The sequence below is a fragment of the Arachis stenosperma genome, chromosome 7 (assembly GCF_014773155.1).
Source record: "Arachis stenosperma cultivar V10309 chromosome 7, arast.V10309.gnm1.PFL2, whole genome shotgun sequence".
Classification (NCBI taxonomy): Eukaryota; Viridiplantae; Streptophyta; class Magnoliopsida; order Fabales; family Fabaceae; genus Arachis; species Arachis stenosperma.
Window position 1 is genome coordinate 25,954,212 of NC_080383.1, and position 11,209 is coordinate 25,965,420.

General features: G+C 40.5%; 1 non-coding gene across 1 annotated transcript; it reads right to left on the bottom strand.

Annotated features, from left to right (window-relative positions):
* Positions 1-9,030: 9,030 nt before the first annotated feature.
* LOC130942797 (small nucleolar RNA R71) lies at positions 9,031-9,138 on the bottom strand. The gene has a single exon (XR_009071348.1). It is a non-coding gene; the product is annotated as a small nucleolar RNA R71 (small nucleolar RNA).
* Positions 9,139-11,209: the final 2,071 nt, after the last annotated feature.

Below are 11,209 nucleotides of genomic sequence, written 5' to 3' on the forward strand. Positions count from 1 at the left end.
GCGGTAGTTGCTGCGGCCGCTGAGATGAACTGGATGGGTGAGGAGGAGGGAGAGAAAGTTTGGTTGGTGATGAGGGAGCAAGGGATAGTCGCCGGCGGTGAGGATGGCGTGGCGGCGGAGATGGTGGCGCGGGGGTGTGGCCGAAAGGAGGAGGATAGAGGCGAGTGGAGGAAAGAGAGAATGAGTGGGGTTGGTTGAGAGAGAGAATGAGTTGGCCGGCGGTGGTGGCCGGCGCTGCTGCTGTGACGGCGGTTTTGGGAGAGAGGATGAAGAAGAGGAAAATGGAGGTAGGGGAAGGAGGGTGCGCGACTGCGCAGTGTGCGTCGCGCATTAGGGTTATCCCATTTTTGAATCGACGCGCGCGCACCTTGCGCGTCCGCGTCCATTGAGAAAGCTCGGGACCTACGCGTGCGCGTACAGCGCGCTTGAGCGTGGGTTAGTCAAACCAGGCAAGGACGCGTGCGCGTACCATGCGCGCACGCGTGCCTGGAGTTGGGCTAGGGGCTTAGAGTTGGCCCAAGTCAGGCCTAACTCTCTGGAAAATGGCCTGGAAGTTGCGCTATCAGACCTGCGCGCACGCGGCATGTACGCGTCCGCGTGCATTGGGAAAAATGGAGATCCATGCGTGAGCGTGCAGTGCGCTCTAGCGTGGGCTGGCAGATTAGGCGAGGGCGCGTGCGCGTACAGTGCGCGCACGCGTACATGAGATTGGGCCTGAGGCTTAGAATGGCTTGAAGCACGCCCAACTCTCGGGTTAGAAGCCTAGATTGGTGGCAGGTATAGAAATTATCAAGTAATCAATCATAGTATAGTCTAAACCAACGCAAAATCCATTATCAAAGTAATTCTACAATCCATAACCGAGAGTATTAGTCCCGAGTCGTTCTTCCCTAGGAATGCTACAAGGATGCATGTTATTGGTTAAGTGGTCTTTTGTGGCTTGAAGAGTGTGACATAAAAGTGTTAATAGAAGAAAACAACAATCAATCAATATTAAAAGCCTTGGCCAAGGTTGAACATTGGAAGTTCCATCACTATAGCTTCCTTCAATTGTGATAACAAAGGAGTGTTGCTTTACTCAGTTAACCCCTAATCATAGAGGAAAGTCAAGTAAAAGTAACTAACTTAAGTCACAAGTCCTAGTCTTACCCTAGGGAAGTCTAGCTTTAGTGCACTCTAAGTCAATTAGCAATCCTCAATTCTTAATCAACAATTGACATCCATTATTCAAGTGTCTCCAATGACTCAACCACTAGGCCAAGTGAGGGGATACTACTCCATATCTAAAGTTGGCATTTTCTCAAACATTTGGAGGGCAAGAATGAAAGACATAGTAAAATTGAGAAGAGATTTAGAATCAAAGCAATTCAACACAAGAGATTAACAACAATCAACAATGAATCAACAATGAAAAATGAGATCTTCAATGAATCAATAGAATCCAAAGCAACAAAGTTAAACCTAAGATCTATAAGAATTGAACAATTACAAACACTAATTGAGATTAGAGAAGAGGATCTACAACATGAACAAAGTAAATTGAGAGTGGCAATAGATCTCACCAAGGAATGGTTGAGAATTGAGAAAATGAAGATGAATCCTAGAGAGAAGTTGGAGTTTCTCTCTCTACAAATGTAACTAACTAAAAATACCTATCTAAGGATGTAAAATTAGTCTATGGATGTGAATGTGTGTCAATCCCCTTCAATCCTTGGCTCTTATATGCATTTTGGCGCCAAAGTTGGTTGCTAAAGCCTTCCAAAATCGCCAGGCACGTGTTGCATTAATGGAGTCATGTGCGATCACCGACGCGTGCGCGCACGGTACGCGTGCGCGTCCCTGGCCGATTCCGCAATGTGCGCGCGAGCGCCTTGTGCGCGTACGCGTGCATGGCTGACTTTGCTCTTTGACTTTTTATGCTTCTCTCCACTTGCATGCTTCCTTCCTTGCTTCCTTTGATCCATGCCTAGCCTATTCCAATCCTGGAATTACTAGCAAACACATCAAGGCATCTTGTGGAATCAAAGAGAAACTAGAATTCATCAAAATAAGGCTTAAAAAGCATGTTTTTACACTTAGGCACAAATACGGGAGAGATAACAAAATCATGCTAATTCATAGGCTAAATGTGACAAAAGGTTATTAAGATACCCTAAATTCAATACAAAACAAACCGTCAAATTGGGGTTTGTCAGCGTGCGCGTGGGCGACGCATACGCGTCGATGAACTTTTTGGCCATCCACTTGTGCACGTGGAGGACGCGTACGTGTAACACCCTAACTACTAAAGCTCACGCTTCCGGCTGCGCGACTCTGATAGCTCGGACATTACGACGACACTTATACTATTTAATACTAAAATATGAGCCTGTTTAAAACTTTAAACCACAAAAACCGCTCCCAAAAATACTTTCATTCGATAACGTACATCCATAGATACCATACAACTTACAAAAAACTCATAAAGAGTACATCCATATATATACATATATATATATATATATAAATAACATTACAAGCATTAACCAAAACAATTCCTATCCCTCTTACAGAATATATCAAGATAAAGGCGAGGGTACAATAAAATATAACTAAAACAATATAGAGCATCACAACAACAATTAAATAAACTCTTCGTGACTTCAGCGCCTATATCCTGAAAGGGAAAAAAATGTAGGGGGTGAGAACATCATCCTCGAGAGGGTTCTCAGTAGAGGATTTTTGGGAATTACTGTAATAGGATACATGAAGATAAACCGTACCAGTGATTAATAATCGTCTTATGCCTCTTTTCAAAAACAACGGTTTTCAATAAAAGTAAAGTCGGAAATCTTTTCTGAAAAAGCAACCGTTCAATTCTCAACAACATCAAAAGCCTTTCAAAAAGGTTTATCTATGCTGAACCAAAATAGCCTTTCATACTTTTCCAAATCAGAAACACAAAACCGAAACCAACCATCGGTCCATCTCATTTCAACCACGGCCCTAGGCCCAAACAATCCAACCATCAACCAAATCACCACAATCCAACAGAGTCCCAGTTGCAAACACAGATAGAAAGTTCAAGTACAAACAAACAATTATAGCAAGTAAAACAATTAGCAGTTAATCACAAAGGCAAACCAAGAACAATAAGCACACCCAAACAATGTCACATAGATGCATATGATGCATGCCTGTCCTAGTGGCTGATGATATCATCTGTCAGTTATAGAGCCAACCCGACAAGTCCTGGTAGCTAACCATTGGACTGTCCCTCTGTCGTGCATCCCCAACTCGAGTTATACTCATCATAAACTTGATCATAATCATGATCTATATCCATCACCTTCACTGGTAGCTATTTACGGGGGCGAGCTCATCCAGGACTTTCACAGTGCCCGGCCATACTTACGACATAGGGTCAGCAGAGTCTCGAGCCTCCACCTGGAGCACGTGGTGGCTAGCCACTGCTTTCTCCCAGGGATCTCGTGCCTCTGATAGTGGAAGTGCAAACCACAATTATCAATAATTCAGCATATACATGCATTCATTCTCATCCATGGATCAACATCCATCTCAGCCATCCGACTCACGGTTCAGTCCAGAACCAGCCAATATTCATATCATATACAGCCATTTTGGCTCACGGTTCAATCCAAAACCAGCCAATATTCATATCATACACAGCCATTCCGGCTAACAGTTCAATCCAGAACCAGTCAATATTCATAATCATACACAGTCATTCCGGCCCATAACAAAATAGCACTTCCACCATCCAACATCATCAAATTCATAAAATTGGCATTTAAGCCATAAATCACTTTTTCTCAAATCATTTCACTTTAAAATCAAGTTTAAACTCTTTTCAGCCTTGGCTTTAGAAATCTCGTTTCTCAAATCATTTCAGGCTCATAAGCCAAATTTACTCAAAGTGAGTTCCATTTTTAAAACAAAGCCGCTATCGGCATCCTCTTTCCAAAACTTCCAAAACCATGGAAAATTAAAGATTCATTTTGGGAACATTCAAAATCATCCATCCCACAATTGGGAATTTTATAACAAAGTTTCTCGACAGAGTCCCAAGTCTTTAGGGGAGAATAACATAACTCATTTCACCAAGTTCATTTAAATTCATTAAAAACCTTGGCTTCCTGATTTGAGTAATAAAATATGATCTAAGCCAAACCGAGTCACGTAATCATTCACTTCTTTCAAATCCGTTTCCTTTACTTACGCAAAACCAACTTCAACCCACATGATAAAGTCTAGAACGTTTCAACTGTTTAAAATTGTTTTAGTCTTGCAAGAATTCAGAATTCAAAGAGTACTTAAAACCTTTCTCAAAACATTTCAAAATGAAACTTGTCAATAGACATTCAGGTTCTTTCAAAGTCATTGAAACTCCTTTAATTGGAACCCTCAAGTCAAATTTAAAGGCATTGCCCTTGTCACATTTAAAATAGCTTTAAAACATAAGTTTCATCTAAATAACTTTCTCCTGAAAGAGATACAATGCCTTTCTTAAGAAGCAAGACTAAATCACAATTTCCTCTTTAATAATTCATTTCAAAAGCATGAATCATCATTTTCTTGATAATTCAAATAAAAGAGTAGAAGTCTTTAACTCATCATTTTTCCAAACAAAATTTCAATAAAGACTCGGATTTTATAGAAATTTCGTCAGCATCTCCCCTTAAACTTGGACTTTGCCACCCGGTTCGGGTCCCAACAAAACCCTTCCACAATCCTTTTCAATAGCCCAAAATCCAAAATCAGTTCAAGGCAAGCCAAAATCCAACAATCATCTCAATTCCATATTTTAAGAAAACCATTTCAAAATCAATTCATTATCAGCCGAATAAGCTCATTTCTAAAGCTTTAAAGAAACAGTTCAGCAACAATCATTTATCAAACCAGATCATTTAAGGCAAACCAGGCTGAATTCAAGAGTGTATTCTATTTTTCACATTCTCAAGAAAATCAACTCAACTCAAATCAATTCCCAACGGATTAAACTCGATATCAAAGCTTTAAAAAAATCAACTTCAAAAGCATTTCGTTTCACAAACCACACAGCAAACCAACCAACAAACGTTCATAATCAATCGAGACAAATCAAACCATACACAAGGCCGATACAATCACCAAATACACATTTTCTCACATCAGTACTGATGAGCGGATAATTTGTATACTTTTTGGCATTGTTTTTAGTATGTTTTTGATATCTTTTAGTTAGATTTTAGTACATTTTTATTAGTTTTTATTTAAAATTCACTTTTCTGGACTTTACTATGAGTTTGTGTGTTTTTCTGTGATTTCAGGTATTTTCTGGCTGAAATTGAGGGGCCTGAGCAAAAATCTGATTCAGAGACCAAAAAGGACTGCAGATGCTGTTGGATTCTGACCTCCCTGCACTCGAAGTGGATTTTCTGGAGCTACAGAAGCCCAATTGGCGCGCTCTCAACGGCGTTGGAAAGTAGACATCCAGGGCTTTCCAGCAATATATAATAGTCCATACTTTGTCCAAGATTTGATGGCCCAAACCCGCGAAGCAATCCGGCCTCAGGAATTCCAGCGTTAAACGCCGGAACAGGAATAAAAGTTGGAGTTAAACGCCCAAACTGGCATGGGAGCTGGCGTTTAACTCCAGAAAGGGTCTCTACACGAATTTCCTTCATTGCTCAGCCCAAGCACACACCAAGTGGGCCCGGAAGTGGATTTTTATGTCTTTTACTCATCTATGTACTAGTTTTCTATAAGTAGGACCTTTTACTATTAGATGTGGACACACAGAGACTTTGGTAGCTATCTTCACTTTTATGCTATCTTAGACCTCTGGGAGGCTGGCCATTCGGCCATGCCTAGACCCTGTTCTTATGTATTTTCAACGGTGGAGTTTCTACACACCATAGATTAAGGGTGTGGAGCTCTGCTGTACCTCGAGTATTAATGCAATTACTATTGTTCTTCCATTCAATTCCGCTTGTTCTTTTACCAAGATATCACTTGTTCTTCAACATGATGATGGTGATGATTGACGCCCATCACCACTCTCACCTATGAACAAGGTGACTGACAACCATTCTTGTTCTACAAGCATTCGAGGCTTAGTGAATATCTCTTGGATTCTTCGGAGTCTTCGTGGTATAGGCAGGACCTGATGGCAGCATTCAAGAGAATCCGGAAGGTCTAACCTTGTCTGTGGTGTTCTGAGTAGGATTCAATGACTGAATGACTGTGACGTGCTTCAAACCCTGAGGGCGGGGGCGTTAGTGATAACGCAAAAGAATCACTGGATTCTATTCCGCGCCTGATTGAGAACCGACAGATGAATTCCGCTATACCGTGACAGGACATATGCAATCGCTTTCACTGAGAGGATGGGAGGTAGCTGCTGACAACAGTGAGACCCTACACGAGCTTGCCATGGAAAGGAGTAAGAAGGATTGGATGAAGGCTGTAGGAAAGCAGAGAGACGGAAGGGAAGGCATCTTCATACACTTGTCTGAAGCTCTTACACCAATGATATACATAAGTATCACTATCTTTATCTTTTATGTTATTTTCGTTCATCATCATCATATACATTTGAGTTTGCCTGACTAAGATTTACAAGATGACCATAGCTTGCTTCAATACTAACAATCTCCGTGGGATCGACCCTTACTCACGTAAGGTTTATTACTTGGACGACCCAGTGCACTTGCTGGTTAGTTGTGCGAAGTTGTGTAATGCCATGGTATTGAGCGCACCAAGTTTTTGGAGCCATTACCAGGGATTATGAGAGTTGTGAAAAAGTATAGTTCACAATTTCGCCGACCAAGTTTTTGGCGCCGTTGCCGGGGATTGTTCATGTTTTGAGCAAGCTTTTGGTAACATCAGAGCCAAGATCCGGCAACAACATCAAATTTTTGGTGTTATTGCCCGGGATTGTTTAGGCTGGACAACTGACGGTTCATCTTGTTGCTTAGATTAGGTATTTATTTTTTCGAAATTCTTGAAGATGAATTCTAGAGTTTCATGATGATTTGTTGAAATCTGGCTGGCTGAGAAGCCATGTCTAATCTGATTGGACCGAGGTTTCAACTTATCACCACAAGAGCTTGTTGATTCTCATCAATTTTGCTCTTGGAGCAGTGATCTGCTAAAGATTTGCCTGACCTTTGGTCATGTCTAGTGTTTTGGACCGAAGCTCTCTTTGAAAGCTTGGCTGGCTGTGAAGCCATGTCTAATTCCTGGACCGGAATCTTAGACTAGCATTGCACTGATTCCTAGAATTCTCATTAAGAATTTTGATGTTTTCACTTAAATTTTCGAAAATCACAAAAAAATTACAAAACCATAAAAATCCAAAAATATTTCTTATTTGAGTCTAGAGTCTCATCTTAAGTTTGGTGTCAAATGCATGTCTTTGTTATATTTTTCGAATCCATGCATATATTTTGTGTTCTAATCTTTGAATTCTATTGACTTGAAGTATTTTTTTTTGTGTCTCATATGCATTCTCATATTGTTAGTGTCAGTAGTACACAAACTGCTAAGTTTGGTGTCTTGCATGCATTGTTATTTGATTCTTGTTGCATTTTGATTATTAAAAATCCAAAAATATTTTTAATTTGTGTCTTTTCAAGTCAATGATACAAAGAATTGAAGATTTAGAACATACTGCAGAGGAATTATACAGAAAAAGCTGAGCATTCAAAAATGCCCAGTGAAGAAGGCAGACTGGCGTTTAAACGCCAGCCAGGGTACCTGGTTGGGCGTTTAACGCCCAAAAAGGTAGCATTTTGGGCGTTAAACGCCAGAATGTATACCATTCTGGGCGTTTAACGCCAGGATGGTGCAGGGGGAAGATTTTGTTTTCAAAATCAAATTTTTTTCAAATTTTTCAAAATCAAATCTTTTTCAAATCAAATCTTTTCAATCAAATGTTTTCAAAATCAATTTCTTTCCTTTTTAAAAGATACTTACTAACAATTAATGATTTGATTGAACATCTCAAATTTGTTACCTTTTCTGTTGAGAAAGGTTTTAATGTTTGAATCATATCTTTTCTTGTTAGGCAAGTCATCAATTTTTAAAATCATATCTTTTCAAATAGTTTTCAAATCATATCTTCTCAATCACATTTTTTTTCATATCTTCTTAACCACATCTTTTTCAAAATAACTTTCAATCAAATCTTCTTAATTTCTAATTTCAAATTCTTTTTCAAAAATCACTTAATTTCTTTTCCACTTTTATTTTCGAAAATTAATTAATGTTTTTCAAAATAATTTCAAAATTTTTCACTTGATTTTCGAAAATAAACTTCCCTCCTTCCCACATCCTTCTATTTATGGAGTGCCACTCCTTCTCAATGCACAATTCGAACCTTATCTAACTAAAGTTCGAATTTATCTTCTCCTTCTTCTTTCTATTTCTCTTTTCCTCTGACACTTAAAGGAATCTCTATACTGTGACATAGAGGATTCCACATTTTCTTGTTCCCTTCTCTTTCATATGAGCAGGAGCAAGGACAAAGGCATTCTTGTTGAAGCTGATCCTGAACCTGAAAGGATTTTGAAGAGAAAGCTAAGAGAAGCCAAAGCACAACTCTCTTTAGAGGACCTGACCGAATTCTTCAAGGAAGAAAACATGGCAGCAGAAAACAACAACAATGCAAACAATGCAAGGAAGGTGCTGGGTGACTTTACTGCACCTACTCCCGACTTCTATGGGAGAAGCATCTCTATCCCTGCCATTGGAGCAAACAACTTTGAGCTTAAGCCTCAATTAGTTTCTCTAATGCAACAGAATTGCAAGTTCCATGGACTTCCAATGGAAGATCCTCATCAGTTTTTAGCTGAATTCTTGCAAATCTGTGACACAGTCAAGACTAATGGGGTTGACCCTGAAGTCTATAGACTGATGCTATTCCCTTTTGCTGTAAGAGACAGAGCTAGAATATGGTTGGACTCTCAACCTAAAGAAAGCCTGGACTCATGGGAAAAGCTAGTCAATGCCTTCTTGGCAAAATTCTTTCCACCACAAAGATGGAGTAAGCTTAGAGTGGAAGTCCAAACCTTTAGACAAAAGGATGGAGAATCCCTCTATGAAGCTTGGGAAAGATACAAACAATTAATCAGAAAATGTCCTTCTGACATGCTTTCTGAATGGAGCATCATAGGTATTTTCTATGATGGTCTCTCTGAACTATCTAAGATGTCCTTGGATAGCTCTGCAGGAGGACCTCTTCATCTGAAGAAGACGCCTACTGAAGCTCAAGAACTGATTGAAATGGTTGCAAATAACCAATTCATGTACACTTCTGAAAGAAATCCTGTGAACAATGGGACTAGTCAGAAGAAAGGAGTTCTTGAGATTGATGCTCTGAATGCCATTCTGGCTCAGAATAAAATATTGACTCAACAAGTCAATTTGATTTCTCAAAGTCTGTCTGGAATGCAAAATGCACCAGGTAGTACTAAGGAAGCTTCATCTGAGGAAGAAGCTTATGATCCTGAGAAACCTTCAATGGAAGAGGTGAATTACCTAGGAGAACCCTATGGAAACACCTATAATTCTTCATGGAGAAATCACCCAAATCTCTCATGGAAGAATCAAGAGAGACCTCAACAAGGTTTCAATAACAATAATGGTGGAAGAAACAGGTTTAGCAATGGCAAGCCTTTTCCATCATCTTCTCAGCAACAGACAGAGAGTTCTAAGCAAAATACTTCTGACTTAGCAACAATGGTCTCTGATCTAATAAAGACCACTCAAAGTTTCATGACTGAAACAAGGTCCTCCATTAGGAATTTGGAAGGACAAGTGGGTCAGCTGAGCAAGAAAGTTACTGAACTCCCTCCTAGCACTCTCCCAAGTAATACAGAAGAAAATCCAAAAGGAGAGTGCAAGGCCATTAACATGGCCGAATTCTGGGAGGAAAGAAAGGAGGTGGACGCCACTGAAGAAGACCTCAGTGGGCGTGTACCAATCTCCTCTGAGTTCCTCAATGAGGAACCTTGGGAATCTGAGGCTCAGACTGAGACCATAGAGATTCCCTTGGACTTGCTACTGCCTTTCATGAGCTCTGATGAGTATTCTTCCTCTGAAGAGGATGAGTATGTCACTGAAGAGCAAGTTGCTAAATACCTTGGAGCAATCATGAAGCTAAATGACAAGTTATTTGGAAATGAGACTTGGGAAGATGAACCTCCCTTGCTCACCAAAGAACTGGATGACCTGTCTAGGCAGAAACTGCCTCAAAAGAGGCAGGATCCTGGGAAGTTTTCTATACCTTGTACCATAGGCACCATGACCTTCAAGAAGGCCTTGTGTGACTTAGGGTCAAGTGTAAACCTCATGCCCCTCTCTGTAATGGAGAAATTAGGGATCTTTGAGGTGCAAGCTGCAAAAATCTCACTAGAAATGGCAGACAACTCAAGAAAACAAGCCCATGGACTTGTAGAGGATGTTCTGGTTAAGGTTGAAAACCATTACATTCCTACTGATTTCATAGTCCTAGAGACTGGGAAGTGCATGGATGAATCCATCATCCTTGGCAGACCATTCCTAGCCACAGCAAAGGCTGTGATTGATGTTGATAGAGGAGAGTTGATCATTCAAGTGAATGAAGAATCCATGGTGTTTAAGGCCCAAGGATATCCCTCTATCATCATGGAGAAGAAGCATGAAGAGCTTCTCTCAAAACAGAGCCAAGCAGAGCCCCCACAGTCAAACTCTAAGTTTGGTGTTGGGAGGCCACAACCAAAATCTAAGTTTGGTGTTGAAACCCCACATTCAAACTCTAAGTTTGGTGTTGGGAGGTTTCAACAAGGTTCTGAGTGTTTCTGAGGCTCCATGGGAGTCCTCTGTCAAGCTAATGACACTAAAGAAGCGCTTGTTGGGAGGCAACCCAATGTTTTATAATTAATTATTTTCTTTTGTTATTTTATCTTTTTTGTAGGTTGATGATCATAAGAAGTCACAAAAACAATGAAAAAAGCAAAAACAAAATGAAAAACAGGAAGAAAAACAGCACACCCTGGAGGAAGATGCTGCTGGCGTTCAAACGCCAGTCAGCCTAGCAGTTGGGCGTTTAACGCCCAGTCTGGCACCTTTCTGGGCGTTTAACGCCAGAAAAGGGCACCAGACTGGCGTTAAACGCCAGTAAAGGGCAACAACCTGGCGTTAAACGCCAGGAATGGGCACCAGCCCGGCGTTTAACGCCAGAAAT